Below are 26,737 nucleotides of genomic sequence, written 5' to 3'. Positions count from 1 at the left end.
GTGAGGTGTGTGCAGCTGGATGCTTTTGGCCTTTCCTCATCACACAAAAGCCTTTCCTTCCTTTTACAAGGAGACTGACGAGGGTCAGAAACCTCCTTGCACGTGTGCTCTGCAGGTGAGTCCATCTTCACAGTACTCTGCTGGCACGGCTGCATGTCAGACGTGCCTTGTACGTGGACAGATGGTAGTTGTGTGGGTTCTGGGTCAGACTTGGTCTGGGTAGCAACACTGCAGGGAAAGCTATTTTGAAGCTCGTTGAGCCCCATTTTGGCTGGACCAGGGGTTAAACTACCGCTGCTACACACAGGTGCACTTCTGCAGAAGGGTATCATCCTGATCTTCCCCTGGGCTGCCCGTGGCAGGAGGCACAGAGCTGCTCCACTGAGCCTAGCTGATCCTGACCTGGCTTCGAACATGTCTGCACCAAGCCCATTCCTGGAGAAAGAGAGCTGGCAGACAATGCTCAGCTTCCTGGCTGGATCTCTGTGTTATCCCATAGGTCGTCATTTGTCTGCAGCAAGTAGCACAGGTGAATTAGCATCTTCTGTCAGCATTCCTCAGTTCTCGAAAATACCTTGGCTTTTAATTTCATCGCTTCTCTCTAGAGAAAAAGCAAATAAGAGCTTCCAGCAGAGATGATGGACGTTTATGCCTTTCTTCAAGAGAGCGGTGAAGCCATCCTGCTGCACAGGCTTGACCAGGTGGGACATTCGTGGCAGCAAGAGCCTGGGAAGCAAACAAAATGTGCTTCACATCACTCCATTGATTCAGTATTCACAGCATTCTGAGATTCAGCGGTATGTTCTCCATCGATTTATTATAGTCAATACTTATTATTAATAGATATGAAACAGATGAGACCTGAGCCTTCTGATGTTGTAAATCGATATGGAACTACACTCCCCAAACCTGCAGTCGTATTCTCGGCAGAGTTGAAAATCCAAAGTTACAGTTTTAGCCTTACGCCTGGACTTGTAAAATTAATGTTTGTCTTGGCAGAAAGGGGTCTTTCATTAGTCCTGCTACTCCACTACAGGTGGGGAATAAACTATCCACTGTTTGGCTACAAAGGTTAGTATGGTGTGGTTCTTTTGGCAAATGCCACGCTGCTAACCGACACAGTCACACCAGTGCAGCTGCCATGTGGACTGGTACCTCTGTTTGGGTGGACTCACGTTGTGCCTCTTTTTCTTGGGAGCAGAGCTCTGCATTCAAAGCAGTGGGAGTGCGGGGAACACCGTGGTGTCTAAATAACTTGCGACATCCCACCACGTTACTACACAAAAGGTCTGAGTTAATGATCCAGTTGATTTACAAGTCAACTGCGTGTCAATAGGAATTAATATTCACTGATGAGCCAAGCTGAGAGGCCTTGATTTTTTTGTTTCTCTTTAATGGTTTTGTGCGCCAAATCTGTGGGTGAGTTTATATACTCGTGCATGGATCGGAAGGTATCTGGGGATAAATAGCATCTGGTCGATTTGGGGCTATCCTGGAAAATGCAGTGCAAGAAATCTTGTGTGCAACTGCGCGAGTACTGTGCTGTTCTGAAAATGTCTCCTGGTACTGGTACATGAGCACATGGAAAAAGGAGATTCCTCATCAAATGTGACTTTGTTTAGGGGTGCAGACTGCAAGCAGGTGAGGCCAGGTTCTGCACTTTCTTTGGTTTATACACAGCTGTGCTGCACCATTGTAGAATCACAGTAAGAGAAGCTGTGGTTATCAGGGGAAGAGGGAGAAGGTACCATTTTTTAGTAAAACCAGACTGACTTGGAGCTAAAAACAGGCTTGCCAAGTGAAAGCTGGTGGCTGTGGCAAGTCCCCTCCCTGCAGCAGGAGGCAGTATGGAGGGGACTTCTGTTTTAGTAGTCAAAAGTGGCCACTTCAGCTGTGTTTAACCCAAAGAATCAGTGTCAGTCACCCGCCAGATACACGGGTAGGTATTGGCTGGCTGAGGGCAACTCCTTGGCCCCTGCAGGAATGGCTTTGGACATCTCTGCCTTTAAAGTTTTTTCTTCCTTGGGCTGGGCTGACTAATTCCCTGCGCTGTGCCTGAGGCAAGTGGTTGCACGAACAGTTCCCCATCAGCCCTGGTCCCTGTGAGGACCTCCAGGGATGTGTCATCCCTCTTCCCTCCTTGCAGTGAGCGTGTTTTAGCAGAGGGAACAGGTAGATGAGCATGTCTGATCTCTTCATTCCCCTGCTCAGAAATAGCAGGGACTGGGTGCAGATGAGTTGTCAAATAGACAAAAGGCACGGAGCTCCTGGCCCTGCTTGCTGCTCCCCAAGGCCCTGTAAGGTCTGTAACATCCCCAGGCTGTCCCTCCCCTGTAGCTTCTCTCTTGCACAAGCCAGTATTTAGCAAAACTCCTCTAATAGCATTTATGTTCTTAGCCCAATTTCTTTCAAAACTGCCATATGCTGTGAGCTTTGGGAGGGATTAAGAGCATGAGAAGTCTGCACTTTTAAATCCCATGGAAAGGAGACATGGCAGTTTGAGTGCCTGCAGGCAAGGAACAGAGGAATCTCATCACCGCTTCTGCTTTGGGGCAGAAAGACTTACACCCTAACCAAATTTAAGACTGCCTCCTTCAGCAAGGATTTTTCCTAACTGGGGGAAAGTGAGGGAAATCTTGCTTGCTGTTTTGTTGTCTCATTAGGTGATGCTCTGAGATGCTTCCAACACTTGAAAAAGAAATAAATGAGGCTTCGTAGATGATGATGAATTCCAAAGAACCAGATGCTGCGGAGATGGAGCTGAGCCTCCCGCTGAGTAACCAGTTCTTTCCACTTCAGCATGAGATCTGTTCTCGCCGTTAGGGAGACTTCTGCAGGGTGCTGAGCCAGCCAGGTACTTTCTTCCGAGTCAGAGTTGTGGCATGTGACGAGAGGCAAAATCGTCTGGTTTGGGAGTTCAGCCCTTGATCCTATGGGTGGCTCTTCAAACTGAACAAGGTGTGACAGATTTCAGAGACAACCTCCTGGCACTGCCGTGGGAATTTGGTGGTCCTGGAGTTAGGCTTGGAGGATCTACACAGGATAGACTCAGCCTGTCTAGGGTTTTTAAAGTGGTGCTGAAATCCACGGGTGCTCAGGGAGCAGGGCACCCTCTCCAGATAGCTCAGTGCCAGCGTGTGGTGGGCCTCGGTCCGGATCAGCACGTGAGGCTCTGGTGGCTGCCACCTGGAGTGAAGTCCTGGCTGGGTGAGGAATAGGAGCAGGGCCGTGTGGTCAGAACACCTCCACCTGGGTGAGAAGGAAGAGTCGGTCTGTGTAGCTATGGGGAAACTCGTGCAGTGAAGCCGAAATACCAGAAGACAGGCGTTTCTTAGGTATTTGTAGAGAGTCTGTGCAGAGTGCATAATAAAATTGGAAGTATTTTTTCCTGTGAAACACTCAGCCTTTGGTCCTGTGGTTTTTGTAGCTCTGTGCAGGGAGTGTTGCATCCCAGCATGAAGGTAACGAGTGGGACAGACCCTTTATCCTGCTTTGGAGGGCTATAGTATGAATTTGTTTTGCATTTAGAGAGGACCTGAGCGAGCTGTGGTTGAAGGACAAAGTGCAGTGATGGAAACAGTTCTGAGAAGCAGGATCCTGAGGTCAATTAGTGAATGAGCAAGGATAAGAAAATGGAGGTTGAAAAAGAGTCAAAGATATTTACAGCCTGCGTGGCCTTCCCTCTCCTGGTGCTTTATTTTTAATGGCTTGCTGCTTTTACCTCTCTTTGTTTAATGAATATGTTGCTGAGTTATTGGAAGCGCAAACTGCATCCTAAAGCAGGACACTCCGGTTTTATTATATTCATATAACTCAAAAACAGCAAAATTGATTTTATTTTTTTTTTTCCTCCCCTCTCTCCTTCTCCCTCTCATCCTTAAATCTCGCAGTGGGCTTAGCGGCAGTGACAGGTGTGAGACTGACAGCACTGGAGGTGGAGAAGCTGCGTGCAGGTAATAATGGCAGCCGTGGGCAGCGAGGGCAACCCTCTCCTCCTTGCCCTGCGCTTGCTTTGCCTCCAGCCACCTCTCCTTGGGGCAGATCCAGCCCTTGGCTTCCTGCTTGATGATGTGCTGGTCTCTGCTGCCGCTCCTGAGCTGCTGCGTTGGTCTTTCTCATCCAGTTACCAGCATGGCTTCGTGCCAGCGTGATCTCCTCTCGTGTGACTGCATAGTGGAGGGTAATAACTTCAGTCGTCACAGCGCGGAGCGAGAGCTGACAGCTCTGCAGAGGTGGGCAGGAACCGGAGCCCCTAGGGAGGCTTCGGTCCCCGTGCTGCGGGAGGGGAGTAGCCCTGTGTTCACACCAACCTGCCGTGCTTTCACCATGCACTTTTGGGTCGCCTGTGAGAGCAAGGCAGCGCCCTGGAGTGTCATCTGGCTCCTGGGGTTTTGTCTGGCGGGAGGCCTGTCCTGGTGCTCCCCCTGGCATGAGGAGCTGTTTGAGTACGTGGTTGGTGTGTCCTGCTCCTGTCCCTGGGCTGTTCGGGAGGGATCGACAGGCAATGCTTTGCACTCCTTGCAGATGTGGATTCCTTGGCTCTCTAGGCTGGCTACTTTCGTGTGATAAGTTTTCTGATATTGCAGAACTTTCTGCAACATGCTGTGGGGTGTAAGAACTTTTTGACCTTTTTATGAAATCTTAGGCTTGATGAATTTTGAGCGGCCTCTGTGGTGGGGGAGAAAACAAAACAACGCATAAAACAATTGTTCTAGGCGGTCTTGTTATCTAAGCATCTCTGGGAGTCTCTGCTGCTTGTCAGTCCTTTCAGTGAAGTGGCAGAGGCTGTGTTTGGCTGCTTTTGCCCTCTTTAAAGCACCCCACATCCACCTCTACATGCCCTCTCCTGGGTGTACTCCCTCCGCAGTAGTGCAGAGGTGGACCAAGTGTAGGGCTGTTCCCAGAGCCTCGCTGTCTGCCGGATCCTAGGAGTCTGCCCCGCAGCTACCCCACCTGTCTGATGGGAGCGTGGCTCCAGAGGCATCCCTGCTTTGTCCTCCCGGGATGGAAAAGGAGCAGAGGAGAAAACCAGGGGGATAGGGAGACGTTTGCTCCCAGGGAGAAATAAAGGACCTCACCCTCAGTGTGAAGCAGCGAGAGGTTTTCATCTCAGCCCTGGTTAATGAGGGCATTTTGATCTACAGTTGTTGACTGCAGAAAGAGCCTCCCTGATAAAGGGGGAAGGGATGTCCTGGGGGAGAGGGTCGCTGAATATGCATGGCCCCGGGTCTCTTTGTTTAGCTGATATCTGACTATATTTATTCTTCTAGATTACACATTCTGACTGCGGAACAAAGGGCTGGCAGGAGCTGCTCTCTTGTGCTTAATAATTTGAGTGAATTTACATTTCAATGCAGCCCTGTGCCACTTCCCACCCCCCATGGAAAGAGCAGAATTTCCCTGTTGTGGGGAGGGGGAAAAGAAATTCCCATCCCAATGGCCAGGCTGGGAGATTTATTGATATTCCTCTCTGAATTTATTCCTGGCGAATCCCGTACTTGTCTGCGCGTGTGCCCACCCGCCCAATGCAGAGTTGTTTTCTTCCCTGCCACCTTACCCCATGCCTTGCCCAGGTAACTGTTTGCCCCACCTCCCCGCTGAGCAGCGTCATTCCTTGTCAAGTAATTAACCATCGGCAGGGCAGCAAGTACCTGGCTAGGCAGAAGTGTGAAAGCACATCTACACCTAATGGGAACCGGATGGGACATTTCCAGTTTGAGTGGCAAAGTGACAGTTAGCTATTGCCAAAACTCCTCAAGCGTGCTCTCTGCACTCAACTTTGGGTGAAAAAAAAGCCACTTGCTGAGTCAGAGGAGAGTTACAGAGGGGTTCAGAGCTGGCAGAGTTTCTCACCTGTCTGTTGATCAGGTTTGGATCACTACCTGAGCAAATGGCTTGAGCTCATCTCTTGTTTCTGAGATGAATTTTCCTTGTTCTACAGCCCCAGCTTGTCTACAAGTGTGGTTCTGTGTCACGGCGTAGGCTCCTGGGCCACGTGTGCGCAAGTGTCCTGTGTTAGCTACCATTCAACTTTTATATTAGGACACTTGTAGTGCCTTTATTCCGCACTTGGTGGTGTTCGTCCATCTGATGAACCTCCTGGGGACAGGACCTTATGAGCAGACAGCCCCAGCACTCTGCACGGCATTTGGGTCTTTCTCTACTGCTCTGCATCAGCTAATTATAACAAATGTCTGATTTAAGCGACAGATCCTCCGTTTTGTGTGTGCACATGCGGACAGTGTGTACCTCCTGTTGCAGAGGACGTCTCTGCTTGTCTCGAGCCCCTTAGGAGACGGGTTGTGAGCCCCTGAATACAGCACTTTGGGTGGGATCTGTATGGTGAGGAGTGGATCAAGTCATATTGTTCTCCCATTTGCTCCTCTTCTCTCTAGTCTGACGTCCTCTCACGTGGTGCAGAATAAGATGGGCCCTTGCTGCTCTAGAGACTGAAGAGCAGGTCGGGATGAAAGGAGCGGCCTCAGACACGTGAGTCCAGCAGCCTCCTCTTCCACGAGCTTGGTGCATTTGCACTGGCTCTTTGGGCAGTCAGGGGACAGGTGATTTTGTTCTGAATCCTTTTCTTGACATCTTTTTCCTTCTTTCGAGTCTGTATGAGGACTGGTGTGCAGTATGGGGGAAATGTGAGCTCTTGGGCTGAGCTGCAGAATGCATCCACGTGGGAGGGAAGCCACTTCTGGCCAGCTCCAAAGCTGTGCACAGTGGCCTTCTGTGCTTCCAGTTCAGGCATTCATTCCAACCTGAGCTGCAGAGAAGCTTGGAAAGGGGATTTATTGCCAAGCTTTACCATTTCTGTGTACAGTGGCACACATCGAGCTCTCTGTGGATGTGCTGCCTTACGCAGCTCAGAGCAACAGGGCTGATTTCTTGGCTCTGCATAAAGCAGTGCCATGATCCTAAGTTAACCAGTTGTCCTGCTTATAACGTAAGAGCTCATGTATGTGTGATGCTGCTTTCCTTACCGCTACCCTCTCCAGCTTGCTCAGCGTTACAGAGTGCACGATACAACGGCCAGAGAACATGGGCAGCACCAGGACCCTGTGCTGAGTCCCACTCCAGCACAACGGGGAATTTCCTGCTCCACGGAGCTTCAGTCTAAAGGGTGAAAGAGCGGGTGGTTGGCAGTAATTGTCTGAAACGCTTACTGGAACAGGTGACTGTTAATTTTCATGGGCAAATGTATACATTTATTTTTCGTTTGTGTTGTAGCGTGCATGTAAATGTAGGAACAGCTATACATATGTATGTTACATATCAGGCATATACAGTCTGCAATATACACGAACACAATGCAGCACTAAATCAGGGGTTGGTTTTCGCTTCTCTTAATTACCTAATTATATTGATTTTTACATTCTGTACATCTTGGTTTTATCTGAACTTTACAGAAGGTGTAAGCAATACACATCTTGTCACATCCCATTTTCACAGTAGCGCTGTTGCTGTATGAACCATTGCTAGAAATAAAACACGACTAGAATAGTCAGCCATCTGTCTGGAAAGCACATGCAGTCCCAGATGGCAGTTTCTCTCCCGCTCGCTGGTAGCAAAGTCCTCTGTCTAAGGAACACGGCAGAAATGTGTAACAATTCAGCGGGGATGTGTACAACGTGCAGCCCTCCCCCATGCTGGGACCGAGGGCCTCCAGCAAGGGAAGAGGAGGGAAACCTGGAGCGCTGCGTCCATCCCTAAGGGGGGCAGGTGCTCAGCTCCCACGGAGCAGAGGGATCAGCATCAGAGCACGAACTCCACAGCAAACCCCTCTGCCACCGATCGCTGTGTGAATGAGGTTCCTCAGCCTGTCTCTGTGCACTGCACCTTTCTGTGAAAGGAGCGCAGGACCCTGGCAGGTGATGTTAAAGCCCACAGGCTGTTCCCTCTGGTGTTGTGGGACTGTTCAGAGGAGAAACGAGGCTGTTTCTGCTGTAGAGCTGTGTGCTTGGTCTGGGGACAGGTTGGCCACCAAGAACCGACGCTTGCCAACCCCAGAGGCACCCAAGCTATCTGCACAATCCGTCGAGGAGCCCTGTCGCTGCAGTGGTACAGCAATGGTGGGGTGTGCAGGGGGTGTAATGAGTGGTGCAGTCCTCTAATGCAGTGCTTCCCTCCTCAGGGCCTTTGCAGGAGCACCAGATACCCACCTGAGCAGCTGCTGAAGCCTGCAGCCCCCAGAGCTGACGGTTCTGAGCTCTACCCATTGCATTCACGTGGTCAGAAGGAAAGACAAGAAACAGCAAGAAAAGGTCCTGCCGAGACTGTGCAAAGGTTCAGGCTGTTTTGGAAGCAGGAAGAAAACAACCACTCCTCTCTTCCTCTTGGAAGTAATTTTGCCTTTTGGCCCAGCCTTTGCAGAATGAAATTTAGAAAGCCTTGCTGAGCTCGGGAGCTGGCGGGAGCCATCGTCCAGCCAATTCATCATCACAGGAGCCCGGTATCTAATGAGCAGGTAATGAACGCGCTAAGTGTCCCCACCTTTAACTTGCTCCTGTGCTTCCCCACAGAGGCAGGCCCGGGCTGCAGCTGCTGGCGAGGAGACGTCACTGTGCCTGCTTAGCAGATGATGTCAGGCCTGCGGGAACGATAGCTCTCTGGCTTTCCTCTCCTGGCTGCCCTGCAGCACACGGGGAGGGGGGGGCAAGGTGTGGGCTGGGGGGAAGAAGGTTAGTGGGCAGTGGGGCCTGTCTGATTCATGCAAGTTACGTGGCAGGTTGGGCTAGGGGAGGGATTGGGTTTTACTTTGTCATATAAAGCTTTGCATCTTTGGTAGAGGTGCTAAAATTGTTGTCTTTCCAGGTTTTGTCCTACATGTGTGAGGTGGTGATGGGCGAAAGATGACTAGAGGAGGACGCTTAGGAAGTACCGAGTATGTTGAGTGGAGAAGCATAGGGTGATGCTCCCCCTGAGAAGACACCTGTGGGGCCCAGCGTGGTGCCAGGAGGACCTTACGACAGCAGGGACCAGCCCACCAGAGCAGTCTCTCCAGTGGGACTGGGACCAGTCACAGCCAGAGGAGGACGTGGGAAGGGCAGGAACCGAGGACCACGCTGCATCCTTAGAGTGAGTAGGACCTGCCCGGACATAAGCTCTGGGACAACCCCTTGGGGCTGACAGCTGCCCATGGTGTCAATCTTCTAGCTTTGCTGGGGCTCTTCCCGAGGCACCTCACCAGTTTGGGGTGAGGGTGCTGCTTTCCCTGGGCTGCTTCGTGTCTGTCCGGGCTCAAGCAGAAGGTCGTTATCGCAGGGCCCCGCTCAGCAAAGCAGGGAAGCCCGTCCCTATTTGTCACCGAGCGTCAGGGCCTTGGAGGTGAATCAGATGCACTGTATTAATAGATCTAATCATCGCAAGCCTTGGTTGTGCCGTATGTAGCAATCTGTTTCCTGGCTGACAGCGTGCTCGCTGCTAGCAGGAGGGAGAGCCGGAGGAAGAAGTATCGCCCATCCGCAGCTCCGCGGGGCAGGACCTTGAAGGTGGCTGAACCGAGTTTCTTCTCGCCTGTTGGGTGGGTGAAATCCCGGCCTCGTGGCCGTCCGTGGCAAAGCTGCCGACAGGAACAGGGCACATCCAGGCAGGCTGCTGGGTTTTGGAAAGAAAACTCCCCCTGCTTTTAGGATGGAGCTTTCTCTTTTTCGTGGGTATCCTCGAGAAAGAGGTCTGCTTCTCGTTTTAGCCTGCTTGGCAGCCCCTCACTTTGCGTTTCTCTTTCTTGCTAGCGCTGGTAGCTGGTGCTGCTGCTGGCTGGTGTTTCAGATCAGCCTTGGATCAATAGGGAGCACTTGCTAGCATCATATTAATTGAGCCTTCTGCTTAGAGCCCTTGCGCTATTGATTGTAACAGTAACTTCAGCTGGAATTTGGGAAGCAGTTACTTGGAGTCTAAAAAATGAGAAGAAAGCACAACACTGGGTGATTGGATTGACTTCATTTCCAGCAGATTACACTGTAATAATTGCGTGTGTCCAGTCTGCTTTCATTACTTCTCCCTCTAATAAAAGTACCAGGAATGCTTTCAGATTTCAATGTGCAGGATTATAGGGCTTGCTTGGAGCAAGCACCAGAGTACACTGGGCAGGAGCAATATGAGAGACTTTATCTTAATAACTGGCAAGAAGATACCCACTCACCCTGCTGTCTGCCCCATTCACATCCTTTTCTTCGCTTTCCTTCCTCTTTAAAGAAAAGAAAAAAAGAAACAAAAATGCCAATTACTGACTGAGAACATGAATTTTTCATTGACCTCCTGTAATTCCCCACAAAGCTGAGGAGCCTGGAAGGTAATGAAATGAGATTTCTTCAAAGAACAAATGAACGAGAGGAGATGACTGTCTGAGCTGAAAGCCCGGTGAGATGCAGGCGTTTTCTAGGGCCTGCCTTTGGGGTGAGGGAAGGACAGAGATGCTCTGGGGTGAGGAGAGAGAAGCAGGGGGCAGCTGGAGGGTGGCTGGAGGCTCGTTGCACATCTTTGCGTTTGCTCCCAGGGTGAAGGTAACACCCTCCCTCAACAACCGATGAGACTATGAGATGGTGTGGGGTACCCTGAGGGTTTGGGGCAGCCTTAGTGTGAGTGTGCAGGGCTGTTGTTGTTTTTTTCTGACATACAGCCTTCCGCTGTCACTCTTGGTGTGGGGTGAAGCATCCCGAGTGCACCCAACCCGAGGGTGCGTTGGCTGTCAAACCTCTTGGCTTGGTTTGCAGAGCTCTGCGGGAGGGCCCTGCTTTCTCCTGGCTCTAAGTCGCCTGGGGTCTTGCCACCTTCCTGCACACCATGGTGGGGCTGTCTGGGATTTATATTTTCCATATGCTTTTTTTTGAAAGCACCCCACAAAATCTGCTCTCAAACTCATTTGTTATTTTTTGTAAAAGCCCCCCCCCCCCATTTTTTAAACGATGCTGTCAAACGGCACTTCTTAAAATTCATGGTGGATCTCCTCCGCCTGACTCTATTACCCAATTTAAATACACAACAGCAAGAGGGGTTGAATGCTACTATGTTAACATGGTGCCAGAGACCTCCATGAGGTTGTTTGTTAAAAGCAAATTGTACCTGTTAAGGGGCTGGGAAGGGGAGCACAGCTGCTGTTAACTGCTTTACCAAATTGACTCTGACTCATTCGTTTCAAATGAAAATTGAAATGCTTTTGACTTCTTCTTTTTCTTCTTTTTTTTTTTTTCATCCTTCCAGTGGCAAATTTGCTTTACTTAACGCTAAGTGGGGATCATTTCTTGTGATTACTGAAAAATGCATCATAACTTTTGATTACGCTGCTATTAAGGATGCAGAATGGCAATTGCTGCTGCTCGCAGAGAGGGAGAGAGAGGAAACACTGCTGGAAAAGCTGGTGTAACCCTTTGCTATGCTGAGTGCTGTGGAGAAGATGTCACCGCTGTAGGTCTGGGGCCACCGGCAGAACCTAGGGGTTAAATTCAGGCTGCACGCAAGCAAACATGAGCGCTGCTGGTCCCACAGGGCTGACGTGAGAGCTGGAGCCTCGCTGAACTGCCCTGGGTTCCCTGCAGTTAGCCTTTTACAGGGGCTAAGAGACCTCTCTTTAAACGGGAACACCTTGGGAGCATGGGTGGAGAGGGATGCAGGAGAGGGACTTTGGAGTGCTCAAAGACAGCGTCCAGGGCTGGGGAAGCTGATGCAGGGAGATGATGAGGTCAAGGAGGGCAGATTGCTTTACGTTACGTCGTTTCTTGTTTCTCATGTGGAGGTTTTTTGTGTTTCTTAGGCACCCCCTGCTTTGCCAAAGGGAATATTTGCCTTCCACGGTATCTGAAGATCTGCAAGATCTGAGTAGAGAGCCAGGAGATGGAGTTTGTGAGATACCGTGTGCACAGTCTGGTCAGCGCTGCTCCTGCAGGCAGCTGGGCTGTGGATCAGCACCAAAGCCCCGACCTCAGGATAGGTGCCAGCGAAGCCAGTGAGAGCACTGGAGGTAACACCTGCTTGGGTGGGAAAAACACGCAGGGCTACTCCAGAGAGCCTTTCCCTGGCCTAGGTGAAGTGTAATCATGTTTTATCTTGCCACCTAGCATGGCGGGCTATAAACAGGGCCTGTGTGGAGTGGTGTAAACCTGCGTGTGTCCAAGGTTGCACAGCACTGGGGCAGTTACCTGCTTGGAGTCGAGGAAAGGATGGACAGCAGGTGAGAGGGGCCACTTTGCACTGAGGCAGGAAACTCTAGTGACCGATTGCTTAAGTACTGCTCTTTTATGGCTCTTTTCCAAGGGGTCTTGCTTCACTGTTTTTACTGTCTGTTTTGTGGCTTTCCCTGCCCCCGAGTGCTTCAGTCCTGTTTTTTTCACTGAGAACTACACTTCCCAGAGTTCCTGTTCTTAAAGGACCGAAGCGCTGTAACAAACAATACCGAGCAGCCTCAGAAGAGACATAACAAGAGCAAGAAATGTTAGAAGTGAGACTGCTCTTAAATAGTAAGCGCAGAAGAGCAACCATGGCAGATAAAGGTTTAGGAGATGAGGTTGTCTTAAGAACCAGGGAAACCCTTTGTGCTGCTGTCCTTGTTGCTCTAGGGGATGGTGTCCAGCTGCAAACAGCTGGTTCTTCCTCCTGCCTTGAAACAGGGGAGCTGTTAGTGGGAGTGCAAGCACAGTCCCAGGAGTTAGCTGGTTTGTGCTTGGAAGTGAGCCTTGTTAGGCTCTTGGCAGACTCAGGAAGATGTTTCTGCCCTAACTGTACCTCACACTGACTCACAATACGGGGTAAGTTTGGAGAGGACCTCTTTATCATTCTGTGGCTGCCTATAAGCCTCCTAAAAACAGGGTCAGCAAGGCTGGGAAAGCTAAAGGCCTATCAAGGATGCAGGGAACAACCTGCAGAGCTAAAAAGGAAGAAATGTAACTGCTATTAGTGCTGATGAGACAGTCATTGGCCTGTATGGAGAACTGGGATTTCTGCTTTTCCTTCGTCTTCTCTGAGCACCAAACTGAGCTAGATGGCAGACAGCCTTGGCTGGTCTACCCCGTGAAATCTGGTTACACGAAGGAGCCTGCTTATAAAGCACGGGCAGCTGTTTTAATTGGTTTCTTAGCTAGGAAGCTCTCTACATAACTTATCAGCTCACCGCTAAGCCCATTTCCAGTTGGAGGGAACCTAAACCACGGACAAGTTGGGGTTGGCTTTGTCCTGGGAGCACGAGGATCCTCGTGGCCGGAGGCTGTGGTTGGCAATACGCCGAAGGGCCACCCAATCTCCATGTTCCCAGAACTGCATATTATACACACTTACCCATCCATATATATCTGGATATGTATATATATAAAATACATATATATATTTTTTGCTGGCAGCTGAGATAAAAGGGATATAATGAAAATGTAAACGAAAAACTTTACACCAGGCATGGCCTGACAGAGGGAAGATTGATATCCCGTGATGCTTTGTCTTGATGAGACAATGAAAAATAACCACCACGGCAGCTGTGTCAATATCAGACTTGGTAATGCACCACTAGCTGTGGGTTTTTATTTAATCCGCTTTGCTTTAAGATGATAACGGTTGTTACTTTTCAATGCCTGTCTGTCAGCACCCTGGCATTGCAATATTCCTCCGCAGCTTTGCGAGCGGGTTTCATTTATTTTAAAATACCATTTCACACACTGCTGACTTTTAACAGTGTTCCATGTGAGTTTGGGAGATTGAATAGTGACAGAAACAACACTTTTTATGAGAATACAGAATATTAAAAATGGGGCACAATATACAGATGGCAGTTTTCACTACAGCTTGTTTTTTTCCCCCCAACCTGCTTCTGCTACTCAGCTTCCCACTGAATGCATTTGTAGTAACACCATAAATGTCACTTTCACTGACTGCCTTTTGGCATTTTATTTAAATGGGAATTCGGCTCTTGCTGCTGCCACCACTGCATTGAGCTCGTGTTTTGCAGGAGCGCCGCTGCGCACGGTCCTCCTGCATCCGGCGCGTTTGTCATCAGCTTGGCTCAGGGGGCTGCCAACCCAGCCACCCCAGCTGTGCCAGTGTGCTGGTGTGTGCATCTGCACACACCTGTGTGTCTTTGGGAGGACCCAGGATGGTCACTGAGAAGCCATCCGAGCGTGCTTTCCACTTGGTGAAACACTTTCCTTTCTGCTTGGCTTCTCTAAGGCTCTCATCTTGCCAGCAAAATGCAAAATCGCTTGCTGCCGTGATGGCACCAAGAGGCAGATGATATCGGGAGTTAGTAACTATTGGTTTTTAACTCCTGGGGCTCTTTTGGCTGCTTTCTGCCTAAAATCTGGCTGTTTGCTTTAGCTCGGTTGCTGTGGTGTTGAAGGAGCCCTGTCCCCTCCAGGTTTCCTGGGGCAAATAACGGCGGAGGCTTCCTGCAAGGTGTTACAGTCACACGACAAATCCCGCTGTGGGCCTGGCTGGTGCTCCCGTAGCCGCGTAGATCTCAAAGACTTGGTGTATGAAGACGGGTGACAATCCTTGGCAGGCCCGATCCATCCTTGTGACAGGAGCTGGAGATAACTGCTGTTCTCTGAGTGCTTTTCTGGAGGACCACATAGCCTGAAAAAGGAACAGGGAAGGAGCTAAAGTGAGGACTTGCTTTGGTTTGTACCCCAAAATGTTTCTCTCAGGGCAGCCGGAAATGACCAGCGACCTCCTGAAGCATCCCTTCTCTTGGGAGCAGATGAGTTTTGCTGCCTTTTTCCCCTTAGAGGCCTCTGAGGGAAGAGAGTGTCAGCTGCTGCTTGTGTCCTGGGTGCTGTGGGTCACCTTGCTGACCTGAAGCATCTGTGCTCCCTCCCTTTGCTGCTGCACAGCAGCTTTTTGAGCTGAGATCCTGTAAAATCAAGACTCTACCCAGCAACCCGTCAGCTAGAGCTGTACACATCCCTTATCAGCACACAGTTCCTTCGTCATGGGGACAGAAAGCTGGGACAAACCTCATCCACGTGTTTCTTCTCCCTCTTCCTGCTGCCACAGCCCTACTGATATCCTGTCCTCTGTGATAACTCGCTGTCTTCTCTGATCACAGCTGCTGGAGGAATGGGTTGCACTTCTGTCTTCATCTTCTTCTAACACTTCAAGACACCAAAACATTTCTGAAAACCTGTAATTGCCCCATTCCCCTTGTCTTCTGCATGCCTTTGGAAGTGTCTGAGCCTCTGAACACAACCGGGCTGGAACAGTTCGGCTGAATTGTAGGGGATGATTGTGGCCGAGCTGGGAATCCTGCAGCCTGATGAACATTAAAATGTTTTTGTTTGAAAAATGGAAATACTTATCTTGCTTAATATGGGAAAGCAGATTTTTTTAAAATCTTTCTGCCTTCATTTGTCATTTTGAGATTATCAGTGGTTGCAAGGAAGTGCAACCTATTTTCAACGCGTGTACCCTGTAGAGGTCCTTCAAGTCACCAAATGCTTCGTAAGGTTGCTTTTAGATTTGGAAGACGATAGATGTAGGATTTTTATTTTGATCTCTGTAAAAATGCTTTTTATTTTAACCTTTGAGCTTCAGGCTCATTGTACAGGTATACAGGGACATTTCTATAAAATATAACGACCAGAAACAATATTGTTTCCTCTCTCCTTTAATATTTTCAGTTACAGATTCTGTTATTGCAGGACTAAGTGCACCTGTGTGTATTCAGCCCTTCTGGGAGGCTGGAAATTTGTCCTTTCCTATTCCACTGGGGCACAGCTGCTATTTCTGGCTTTGTAGGTTGCAATGGCATCAGACTCGCAAGTGGTGATATTTTAATGTACATAAAGCTGTTTTCCACTGCAGGCTGAATCTTCTCCCCTCTTGGCCCCAAGGGAGCATGTAGCAGGGGGTGGGAGGAGCAGGATGAGCCATTACTGAACAGGTTGACTTTTTGAAGAAAATGTGAGCTGTTTGAAAATGCTCTTACATGTGCAATGTTCCAGGCAATCCTGGGAGATGGATGAGCAGCGAGAGTGCAGGTGAGGCAGGCAGAGGCACAGGAGAAAATGTTGCTTTCATGTCTCTGTCCCAACAGGAATAATTTCCACATAAATAGCACCTCTCTGTTATTTAACACTTAAATCATCAAAGTGTCCATCAGCGTGGGGCTCTTTTGTGCGGGTGCTCTACAAATGTAAAAGTGTGTGAATGGGGAAGCGTGGGATGGTTTATGACTCTTGTTTTAGGGCAAGGAAATGTAGTGGGTGACCTCTTTGGAGCCCTTACACCCCATCATCTATTCATCATCTACCGTGACTGTTCCTGGCTGCACCAAGTTTATCATATATTTCATCAGGTAGGAGCCTGGTGCCCACAAATCAGATCTATGGTGTGGTTTGCTAGAGCTAACCTAAGGGAACTAAACTGTCCTCCTGGGCTCTAGCTAAAACCCCTCAAGTGCAATTCAGAATGTGTTGGCGTCGTGTAAGTCAGTAGTAATGCTCTATTTGCATGATCTAGCTGAAAAATGTGTGTGCTTTTAACCTGATTCTTTCTGGGTTCTTGGACACAACAGGGCAGGATGGATAATGGGGTTAACAGCCTTCATTGTGAGACTGATACCAGCTCCTGAATGCTTTAGCCTTCCTCTAGCGTTTCCTAAAAAGGTTGCTTTCCTGTTTTCCAGGGCCACGGTGTTTGCATGGCGCACGCAGATGGTTGTCAGTGCTCGTTCAGTGGTTCCCCAGCCTCACCTGGCATGGCCCTACAAGGGGATGCTGCTGGACTCCAGGCTGCCACGTGTGACTGGCTCCCCACAGCCCAGCAGAGCAGCTCCGTGGTGAGAACTAGCAGAATGCAGTAATTAATCTGAGACAAAGAAAGAAGGCTCCTTAATACCCCCCGACCTCTACGTGTCTCATTTGTTTTCTATGGGGCTGGGCAGCGATACCCCATGTGAAACAAATGGGGAAATGCACCAGGTAAGGGGATGTTGTTAGAGCTGGGTGAGTTGTGGTGCTGTGGGAATCGTGGGTCACATCTGCGTCTCAACTGTGCACCTGAGGAACGTGCCTCAGTGATGGACTGTGTGCCTTGTGAACCTGTCTCTTAGCTCCCAGCATGGCATTTCTGAAGCGTCAGGGAATCAGGAGGAGCACCAGACAGCAGGATTTTCTAGGACAAACTGAAGTGATGCAAAGTAGTGTCCTTGTTTTGAGCTCCCTCCATCAGGAGGTGCAGCTTACCTGGTGGTAAGCAAGGTGGTTACAATGGCTCCCCTACCTCTTGCAGGTGAACATATTTTTTATAAGTTGTCTTGGTTTGCTTGCTGTGCAAAGGCACTATTTAATTTCTGAGGATGCACGCTCTCCTTGGTGGAGCTGTGGCAAGCAGCAGGGGATTTGCCTTCTCACTTATTTGTCCAACAGGAGGCAGGTTTTTAGCACAGTACTAGTGGGGGGAGGGTGGGAGGCTGCGATTTCTGAAAGTGGAGCTCAGCGTGCCTTTCTGCCTTGGCTGCTGGATTTGTGGGTACGGGATGACCCCGACAAGCTTCATTAGACATTTCTGGCACCGACCTGATGAACATCATGCCTCGATCACTCTGGCTGCCTTGTTACTTCTGCTTGTCCATCCCAGCCCCTTTGATACAGAGCCCCACGCGTTATTTTCCACAAATACAGTTCAAGACTTTAGAGGTCCTGAGCCAGCTAGTGACAGTGTTTGCCTGTGTGGTGGCAGCAGGGATAGCTAGCAAGCTGTCTGTGCAGAAAAGTCGGGTGCCTTCCTGACCTGCAGGCATACAGCTGCACCACTGGACCCCAGCTTCTGCAGGGGATTTTCAGAGGGCATTTCATCTTTGCCTGGTGGTTTTTTTCTCTCTCCCAGCAGGATCTGTTCAGGTGCACCCACTAAGTCAATTCGCCATCACTTCCAAGGATTTAGATTTGTGTTTCCATTAGATAGGAGGAAGGACCTGGTTTAAAGCTCAGTGTTCTTAGCCTCAGCATAATACTCTTGTATTTTCAGGGTATTTCCACACCACCTAGACAAGCTGTCCTCTGTTTTGTTCCCTTTCCACAAGTAGGAATGGATCATGCCTATTGCTCATCTGCTGTGTGCTGCTGGGCATGGTGCAGTCGGCTGGTCTGCAAGCCTGTCCATGTGCCTTGCTGAGAGAGGTTTCTGCTGTCTCTGTGAGAAGACAACTTTGTCCAAGGAGCAACAGCAACCGCTGGAGTATGGAAAATCACAAAAGGAAGTGAGTAGGTCCCAACTGCTTTTCTGTTGACTCCAGTTGGCTGAGATGGGTGCAGAGTTGGGCTCTCAGGAGCTGTGGGGACCACAAAATCAATTCAGTACCCACACAGGAGGAGGAGCGGATCTAGGAAGGGATATCATTCTTCCCTGACCCAGGGACCTGTTCCGGGACTTCTGGGGTAAGAGGTGGCAATTTGGTTCCAGACCTGGTGCTATAGTTGCTGTTTTCTGTCTCCCTTTGCTTAATGCTGCCTGATTTTGCTTGGGCTCTAGAGCTTGTGGCCTATAGGTGCCATGCCTTGAGGAAGGGTGAGAAGAGTTGCGAAGCAGAGCCTGAGCAAACCATGGATGGTCAGCGGGATTGGAATAATCCTACTTCTGGAGTCTGTATGTTGTGTTTGTCGGGGGAAAGAGCTGCAGGTAACCGTGCAGCAGCCCCATGGCCCTGAAGGGCTGGCAGGTCACCTGCACGGAGTGGTCCCTCCACTGCACCCTGCTCCCCAGCATCCCAGAGTAAACTTCACGCTGGCTGTCACAGCTCTGATGTGTGCACAGACAGCCTGCAAGAGGCCTGAGCTGTGCTGCAGGCAGGGGTTACTAGTTCTCCGTGCAGAGCGTTGAATACCGTTGGGAGTTTCTAGCACTTTCATCCTTTGTTCCAATGCTGTTATTATTATGGATAGCAATATAGGTACCTGGTAACTCTTTCGTGGCAGTTACTGTTTCAGAGGCTATTAAGCTTGCAGATGAACAGTTCTTTGTCTAAGTTAGCGCCTAATCTTTCACATGACAATATCTTGAGAGCTATGCCCATCTGGAGGCTGAGTCAAAATCAGATTCGCTTTCTGTTAAAACTGCAGATTTGGAGAATTACACTGTGTCAGCAGGGGAGGGGGGAAGAGGTTTTTGGTAAGAAGATGAAGGAGATGTGGATACAAAATGGCAGCATTAAATCTTTGTCAGGGGATTTTAGGAGGGATAATGTCTTCCTACATAAAAAAAAAAAAAAAAGAAAAAAACACCATAGAGATAATGGACATTTATGTGAAAGGAAATGATACATGATTTTTGAGCATGCTGGAATCTTCCCTGGGTAATGGACTACTTGTTCAGATGTTGTCTTTTAAGTTCGTTAGCTTTGTTCCACCCTCTACTTGGTATTTTAATATATGTTCTAAAACACTACTTGCATTATATTTCTGTCCCTGTGTTTGAAAATATTGGCTGGGACAGTTTTAGTTACCCTTGTATTATCTCTTGCTTGAGATTTGAGTATTAATATGATTTGGAGGATGAAATACAGGTTCACATATTTACCATGCTGCTCACTGTAGAGCTGGGAAATTACTAACTTGACACCTTCCGTTTGTCTCTGTTTTCAGTTGTGTGTGATGTTCCCTGCCAAACGGGGGTGAGTTATAGATGGGAACTGTTGGGGTTTTAATCTTTGATGCTGCACGTTATATGCAGAGTTTTTCAAAGGGTTCCAATTCTGTTTTTCAGATGAGAGTCTTGCTGTAGAAGTGAGCTTACGATGGAGAAATGCATGCCCCTGGCAGTCCTTGGACCTCTCAGTCACTCTGTAAATATTCTCTTGTTTTTTTTGTTTTGCTTCCTTGTGTTCCGTGATCCTCTGTCTGCACCCGCCTGCCCCTCTAAACAGCTTGCTAGAAATCGCAGCAGTGCTCCTGGAAGGAAATGTCAGTTTGCTCAGTGCACAGAACTGTGGGGATGCGTAAATGGGATGATGCTTGGAGGGCATTACACAGTGGAAGATTGCAAACAATTCCTGAGTGTGAATAATTTCCCCTGCCATCCTCCCCTTTGTGGTTTCTTTTTCTAGCTTGATTATGTTCAGATGACTTAAAAAAAAAAAAAAAATCTCCCCAAATGCTGTTTTGTATTCCCACTTGATCTCTTCATACTCATGAATCCTGTTTTCGCATTGTTTTTGTTGTCTACTTTAATTTCTATTAATATGAACAATTTCTAAATGGCGTAGCAAGGTCTTTTTATTTCTTACATGCCTTCGTTTTTATTAAGAGACAACTTGTAAAATACTTGTAAAACGTGGTGCAAAAATGCCCTCATAATTTCCAGTTATGCTGTATATGTCTTTCACTGCGGTGACCCTCTGACCAAATAATATCTTCAGCCACTTAGATATCCTCATTATAACCATTAGGTTAAGTACTGAGGACAAAATGTACGTACTGTACCTGAAGTTTCTAATCACAGTGGAGAGTTCAGATTGGTACTTTTTTTTTTGTTGTTGCAAACAATTCAGTTTCTTTGAGGTAGTTAATTGGTTCTTTATTGTTTATTCTCTCAGCCTCTTTTTTTTTACTTTTTGTTTGTGAAACCTCTTATCCTCTACATTTCAGTATTATCTTTTCTTTATAGACGAAAATGTGCAGAAATCCTACAAAATGCTTGTTTTTCTGAAGATTTTGATCTAAAAGTCATTTTTCCATTGCAATGAAAAATCCCAACCAGCAAGCATGTGTAAATGAATCTGAAACTCCAGCTGAGCTCTGAGTCATGACTCTAAGTCCTAAGGTGAGAAGAGGGGCCGCTGAGGATTATGTGGGGGAGTGAAACTTAAGGAAAATTGCATTAGAGACTTTCCGTTTGTTTGCCTGCTGGTTTCAAGGACTTCACAGCCACAGAGGTTAGAAACTTGTAATTATCCTTTAGCGCGATCATTGTGACTCTCATGTGATCTCTTGCTACCAGCAGCTGAAGCTTGGAAAAACCTCCTAAAATACTGTAAGACAAGGAAATTAAGAGGGTTTAGGAATGTTGCATTACACACCCGAACGTCCATCTCTTTGGAAGTGCTGGGGAACTGCTTTTTCATGGGTATGACCTTGGGTTCCAGGTGAAGAGGGCTCAGATATTTGTATGCGTGGAGCAACTGCAAAGCCAGCTGTTTTGTGCTAAAATGTGAGCTACAGAGTCTCACTGTGTCCTTAAACGTAGGATGCGGTGCGTTGGCTGTCTAAGAAAAATCTCGTAAGCAGGGAAATCTGCAGCTGAGTGAACTGAACGTGATGTAGCGTTCCTGTATAGCTGGGGAGCTGGAGGCAGGCATGGGCACACCAGTCAGCGGCCGTGATTCTAGTTTAATGCCTGAACGCCAGCCTTGTAATTGGAGGTTGCCAAAAATCCATCTGACTTTCTTTGGGCGAAGGAGGAGGGTTTCAAGTGTCGAAGTGCCCGTTTGATTGAGAAGGTGACGCTGGGGACACTGGTTTATTATGGACTGCCGAGGGCAGGAAATGCCAGGGCTAAACTTTAACCTTTCGGAGTCGAACAGAGGTTGTTTTTCTTTCCAATCAAATTGAGGCCGTTCAGGTCTATTCTGAGCTGTAGGCTCCAACCTTGAGAAACTTATTCATTGTGGGTCACTAATTACAGGCGGGAGGGAGGGCTGACATACCTCTCCTGGGAGATATGGTAGAAAGGTCACACGCAAAACAGTTAGGGAGAAATATATTTGTTTCTTCTGCAAGGCAGTCGTCTGGGACGTGAGCACTCCTGTGCTCATTTAGCAGAGGTGTTTATTGATGGTGAAATTAGCCCTTGGAAGTCTGCTCTTGTCATAACTTTTTGTGAAGTGTTGAGTATGGCTCCGTGTTCCTGCTAACGTAGAAGTTGTGCTGAAAATACGGCAAATGAGTCCTCATAAAAATATTAATCCAAGTCCCGAGAGGGTTTGGTTTTCTAAGAGTCCAAGTATCAGTGCTGGGGAAATAAGTCCTCGTAACTCAAGGAGTTTGTCTCAGCACTTGGGGCAAGTCAGTAAAGATGTATTAGAGTAAAATAATGATGGAATTGGTGTAAGACTGGGAGAAATCACAGTGTGGCATTATTTTACAGAGGAACAGTAAAAACAGTATTCTGGGCTGCCCGCGGGAGCGGAGCTGCCTGGCTGTCCTTGTGCACTGGGCAGGAGAGCCTGATGTCCTCCTGCGCTGCCCAAGTGTCCCCATGGCCCTGGGCAGGTCTGAGCCTCACGAGGGAGCAGCTGGGACTTGCAGGGGACCTGCCCTCTGTCCCTGAGTGCTTCCTACGTGGTCTCTGCAGCCTCTGCGGGAGCTTCCTCTTGCATGTGTAAGCCTGGGGTGGAGAAGCTGGCTTGCAGTCACTCGTAGCCCCACAGGGAGCAATGAACACTTACGTTAGCTGTGCTTACAGCACGTTATTCCTTAGCTCTGCACTTACACAGCACCACTAAGCACCTGCTAATGCTCTGGAGCATTTTTAACCATGCATAGCTTGATTAAATAAAAACTGAGCCAGATATGCAAGGAAAATGTGGCTGCGTTCATGCAAAATCTGTGTGCCTGTAGCTAGATGGGGGTGACTGTAAGTGGGTGTTCTGTATCCAAGCAAGCTCCTGGTGATAATGTCACTTTGCTACCTGTGATTGTCATTGTTGGAACTGGGTAGGGCAAATACTCCCTCCAGGCATTAAAAATTTCCTTGCCGCTTTACAGAGATTAAACAAAAGCAAGGGACGTGGCTCCTGATCACAAGCAAGTCTCTTTGATTTACAGCCTTGTGGGCAAGAGCAGAGCGACTTACAAACGCTTGGAGAGCAATTTATAGAGAGGAGCACAACAGCAATGAAACAGCTTTGGAGACTGCAAGGTGCTGATGAAATGCCTCTCCTGTACACCATTCCCATTGGGACCCCCTCTTGTAGCTACTGTGTAAGTTGTTTGAAAATCCGCTGGCTTTTTGGAAGCTTAGGGCTGGGTATACACAAAGGGCAGGTGGCCCCAAGCTCACAGGGAAAGGGGTTGTTTCCCTGGCAATGCCCTGATGCTGGGTGCAGCCTGTCCCTGGGCTCTGCTGAGATGGGGCGTACTGGTGAGGCTGGGCTGGGGACGTTCCTGGCTGGGAAGAGGCCACCTGAGCTGCACGTGAGGGCCAAGGCGAGAGAAGAGCATCGTTCTAAGTAAATTGTCAGCCGCCTTTCTGTGTGTCCTCCCCTCGCTCCTGCTTTCTCCTCACCGACATATCAGCGATGTTTATTAAGAGATGACAAGTCTATCAGGCCTCATAAGCAGCCTTTCACAAGGAGGAGATCTTATATCCAGAGAGCATCATCAATCTTGTCTCTGCTCTGCTCTTCTGAGCAGCTGATAGCGAACAAGGCTCCATCCTCTTCCCCCCTCCTTCCCACCCCTTCCCCTCTCCTCCCCTCCACCAACCCTCTGCAGCACAGCGGGAGCCAGCAAAAGAGAGATTTGATTTGCATAAAGTGTGTCTGGTAAAGAAAGGGAGGAAGCAGAGAGAAACCCAGCTTCTCTCAGAAAACAGCTTCGCTCTGTGAAGGCTGCCTGTGTCGGGGATGTTTTAGGGTTGGGGTGAAATGCACCCCGATCTGCTGCCCGCAGCTGAAGGCTGACTTGCTCCAGGGGGGAAATGCGCACTGAGCAGGGTCAGCAGACAGGCAGAGACCAGAAAATCACCATCCCTAGCTCAGGCTGATGCCGTACCGGTGGGAGCAAGGTGTAGGAGCGAGGCTGCGGTCCAGCTGTGGCCTCCTGAGCGTGCATCATCGCTGCTCAGATCTGTTGTGGCACGTCCACGCAGCTCAGCAGTCAGCTAAGGGCAGCGGCCGCTGCCTGTGAGCGTGGGCTGGTGGAAGGGGTGTCCTGTGCGGGGCAGATTGGTAGAGCAGCTATATTAGTATCCTCTAGCATGCAAAAAGAAGGGCCAAATCCAGGAAATACAGTGCAAGGGCTTATAAATCCCACCTGAGAGCAGGAATTGTCACATTTGTTTCCATTTCACAAAATTCATTGTGTCTTACAAATCTTTTTTTTGCATATTTTTCACGTTTAATATTTGTGGTGAGCTGATGTATTGGAAAGCTGAAGTTACTTTTTCCTTCCTGAACAAACCAGGTTTCTAGTTCCCTCCTTTTCCTCCCTGTTTCCCCCTTCTTTCCTTCCTTTTTTCCCCTCACTTCCCTTCCTCACCTCTGCTTTTATCAGAAGACCCTGCCTGTCTAGGACTAGATTCTGTGGGTAGATCCCCTCCCGAAAAGCCACCCGGTGCCTCTCTGTAACCCTCCTTCCATGGCTGGTGATGCTTAGGTCACTGGGGAGAAGACACGGGTTTACTTTTCCAGCCTGTTAGGTAGCATAATAGTGAATTTACTCAACAAAGATTTTTATTTCTCTGTATTTCTAAGAGTTTTTGAAGCGGCGTTTCTAGCAGTGAGAGAGGGGGCTGGATGATCTGTGAGGGAGGTGGGTTTTGGGTGGTGGCAGCTGCGTGCACTGTGTGCACTTAGCTCCCTGCCTCCCACCGCAGGAGACAGCCAAAATCCTGGATTATGTATATTTGATAAAGGTGATTTTGCAGCTATCAGGCTTGCAAGCGTGGGACAGAAACATTGACACATTACGGTTAAAAAATCTTGCTAAAACTTGCATATCTGGTTTGTTTTCTTCCTTAAACTAAAGACTGTAGACAGTGCCCCAGATACAATCTGGATGCACCTCGCCACGTTTTGCATAGACAGACAATTTCTCTTTGAAGACTTATCAGAAAAGCTGGCAATTTCAAAGGGTTCCCATTAAAACTTTATGACGGGAAATTGAACACAAACCTCGCAGAATATTCAAAGCATAAAAACTAACCCTGTGTGAAATTTCCCACCGATCCCTCTAGGAGGATGTGTACTTCCAGAGGAGGAGGCAGGAGTTTATGCTCCATTTTAAGACTCCTTGAGCACAGCCCCAACCGGGAGGGCAGAACAAGCCGCCTGTGTAACAGATCCTCGTGGGACATGTGGTGGAAAGAAATACGAGGCTTTCTTGGAGGCATTTGAAGTCTGATCTTGGTCCCTTGAGCTCGGTGGGAAAGCTGTTAGTGTGCACGGTGCAGCCGTGAGCGTGATGAGAGCTGAAGGGGTGCCGGGAGGACTGTGTGGCTTGGCATATGTATCTGTGCATCAGCGCTCGGAGCCCAAATTGCCTTGCAACTGCGAACAGGATTTGAGCTTAGTCAGGTTGAGCAGAGCTTCGATTAGCCACCCAAAAGCTTGCAGCTGTCCTCCCTGCCACATTCCCCAGCTGTCCCCTGAGATGCACAGACCGTTTTGGGATGAAGCAGAGGGTGAAGTGACTCTTAAACTTTTTTGTAAGAGTGCGATCTATAATTTGGTTTGTATTGAAACATGGCTGGGACAGGGAATCGGGAAGAAGAGAGAAAGAGGCAGAAAATGGCTCTGAAAAAAATTAAACTTAAAAAAAAAAAAAAAAGACTTAGAAAATTATTTGTATTAACTGGTTAGGCACAGAGGAATGACAGGAGCTGAACCAAGATCCATTTGAGTCAGGCTGGTGTTTGTGATGGTTCCAGCCCGGTGTTTTAGTGGAAGGTGGAGGAAACTGTAGGGCAGGTGGCAGTGACGGTGACTCACTTCCCTTCTTCTCGCTGTCTTTCAAAGGTCAGTTGAAGCCCTGGGGTATATGTCCCTTCCAAAACTCTCTAGCGTTATGATTGTCATTAAACTTGCTGCCTATAATATGCCAACATTACCCTTTTAATGCATACATGTTCCCCTCCTGTCCTCTGTCCGCGGCTGTCTGACACATCTTCCCTCTGCCTGGCTCTGCGCTGCGCTCCCCGAATCCAAGGGCAGGCAGTGCCAGCACTGCAAATTGAGCTCTGCTTGCCGTGCTAGAGACGCAACAACTGCTGCTGGTTTTGGTTTTGGGCGGTCTGTGTTTTTCCAAAGGAAGCTGTTAGTTACCTGTTGGAGGCAAAGGTTGCTCGTTCCTGGCTCCGTGGGGAGAGCCGGGCTTGCTGCAGCCTGCGGTGTCCCGCTCCCCGGAGAGGTGTGCTGCGTCCCCGGCCGCTCGCTCTGTCACAGCTCAGCCTGGGCCGCCAGCCAGAAGGGCAATTAGCACCAAGGGAAATTTATGCATTGCATTGCAAGTCTTCCGTCAGCGCTGCATCTCTGTGGTTTGGTATTCAGGTGGCCTCACGTGCTTCAGGTCTCTTCCCTGGAGCGAAGGGGCAAAGGGTTTTCTTACACCCATGCACGATTTGGCCATTTTTTCATCCCTCCCTGCTGCTTTGCTATTCAGTCCACTTACTTCCCTGAGCCAGTCCCTTGCCAGGAAGAGGGTGAGGTGGCTGGAACAGATCACCTTTTGTTCTCCAGGTCTCTAGTTCAGGTCCAGCTGGTCATTTCTCCGTCGAATGGGCTGAGTGGCTCAGCCCCTCGCAGACAGCCATCCATCACGGGCTTGCACGGCCTCGCAGCATAGGCATGGCTGGGGAGGCGGGCAGCAGCAGCTCGGGCAGCGCTGAGAGCTGGAATTACCTTCCTGTCCCCTGGGATCCGCAGGTGGGTAAAGGTCACCTCCAGGAGAGGCTGCTGGAGAAGCACGTGAAGGAGCCTCCAGCTGGGGCTGCTGGGGGGCCAGAGGAGGGGGCTCCAGTCGCTGATGCTGCAGGTTTGCCAGCCGCAGAGCAGGGGTGGCACGTGCAGCTGCAGGGACACCCTGGCTTTTTTTGGAGCTCTCCT

At 49.1% G+C, this 26,737-nt stretch overlaps 1 long non-coding RNA gene across 5 annotated transcripts in view; it reads left to right on the top strand.

Moving 5' to 3' along the window:
- LOC121074093 overlaps nucleotides 1–26,737 on the top strand; it is a 49,518-nt gene that overhangs the window by 13,263 nt on the left and 9,518 nt on the right. For 2 of the 5 annotated variants that reach the window (XR_005822113.1, XR_005822111.1), the window contains exons 3-15: nucleotides 606–797; nucleotides 2,664–2,854; nucleotides 3,891–3,953; nucleotides 6,396–8,061; nucleotides 8,135–8,467; nucleotides 8,815–10,362; nucleotides 11,203–11,406; nucleotides 11,753–11,944; nucleotides 16,604–16,753; nucleotides 18,002–18,178; nucleotides 19,681–19,759; nucleotides 20,581–20,736; nucleotides 22,740–22,895. This is a non-coding gene — a long non-coding RNA (uncharacterized LOC121074093). Of the gene's footprint in view, nucleotides 1–292; nucleotides 530–605; nucleotides 798–2,663; nucleotides 2,855–3,890; nucleotides 3,954–6,395; nucleotides 8,062–8,134; nucleotides 8,468–8,814; nucleotides 10,363–11,202; nucleotides 11,407–11,752; nucleotides 11,945–16,603; nucleotides 16,754–18,001; nucleotides 18,179–19,680; nucleotides 19,760–20,580; nucleotides 20,737–22,739; nucleotides 22,896–26,737 lie in introns of those variants that run through there. The other 3 variants (XR_005822114.1, XR_005822112.1, XR_005822115.1) reach the window with 3 other exon arrangements.

The sequence above is a fragment of the Cygnus olor genome, chromosome 8 (assembly GCF_009769625.2).
Source record: "Cygnus olor isolate bCygOlo1 chromosome 8, bCygOlo1.pri.v2, whole genome shotgun sequence".
In the NCBI taxonomy this organism is placed as follows: domain Eukaryota; kingdom Metazoa; phylum Chordata; class Aves; order Anseriformes; family Anatidae; genus Cygnus; species Cygnus olor.
This window is presented reverse-complemented; position numbering and strand designations above follow the sequence as displayed.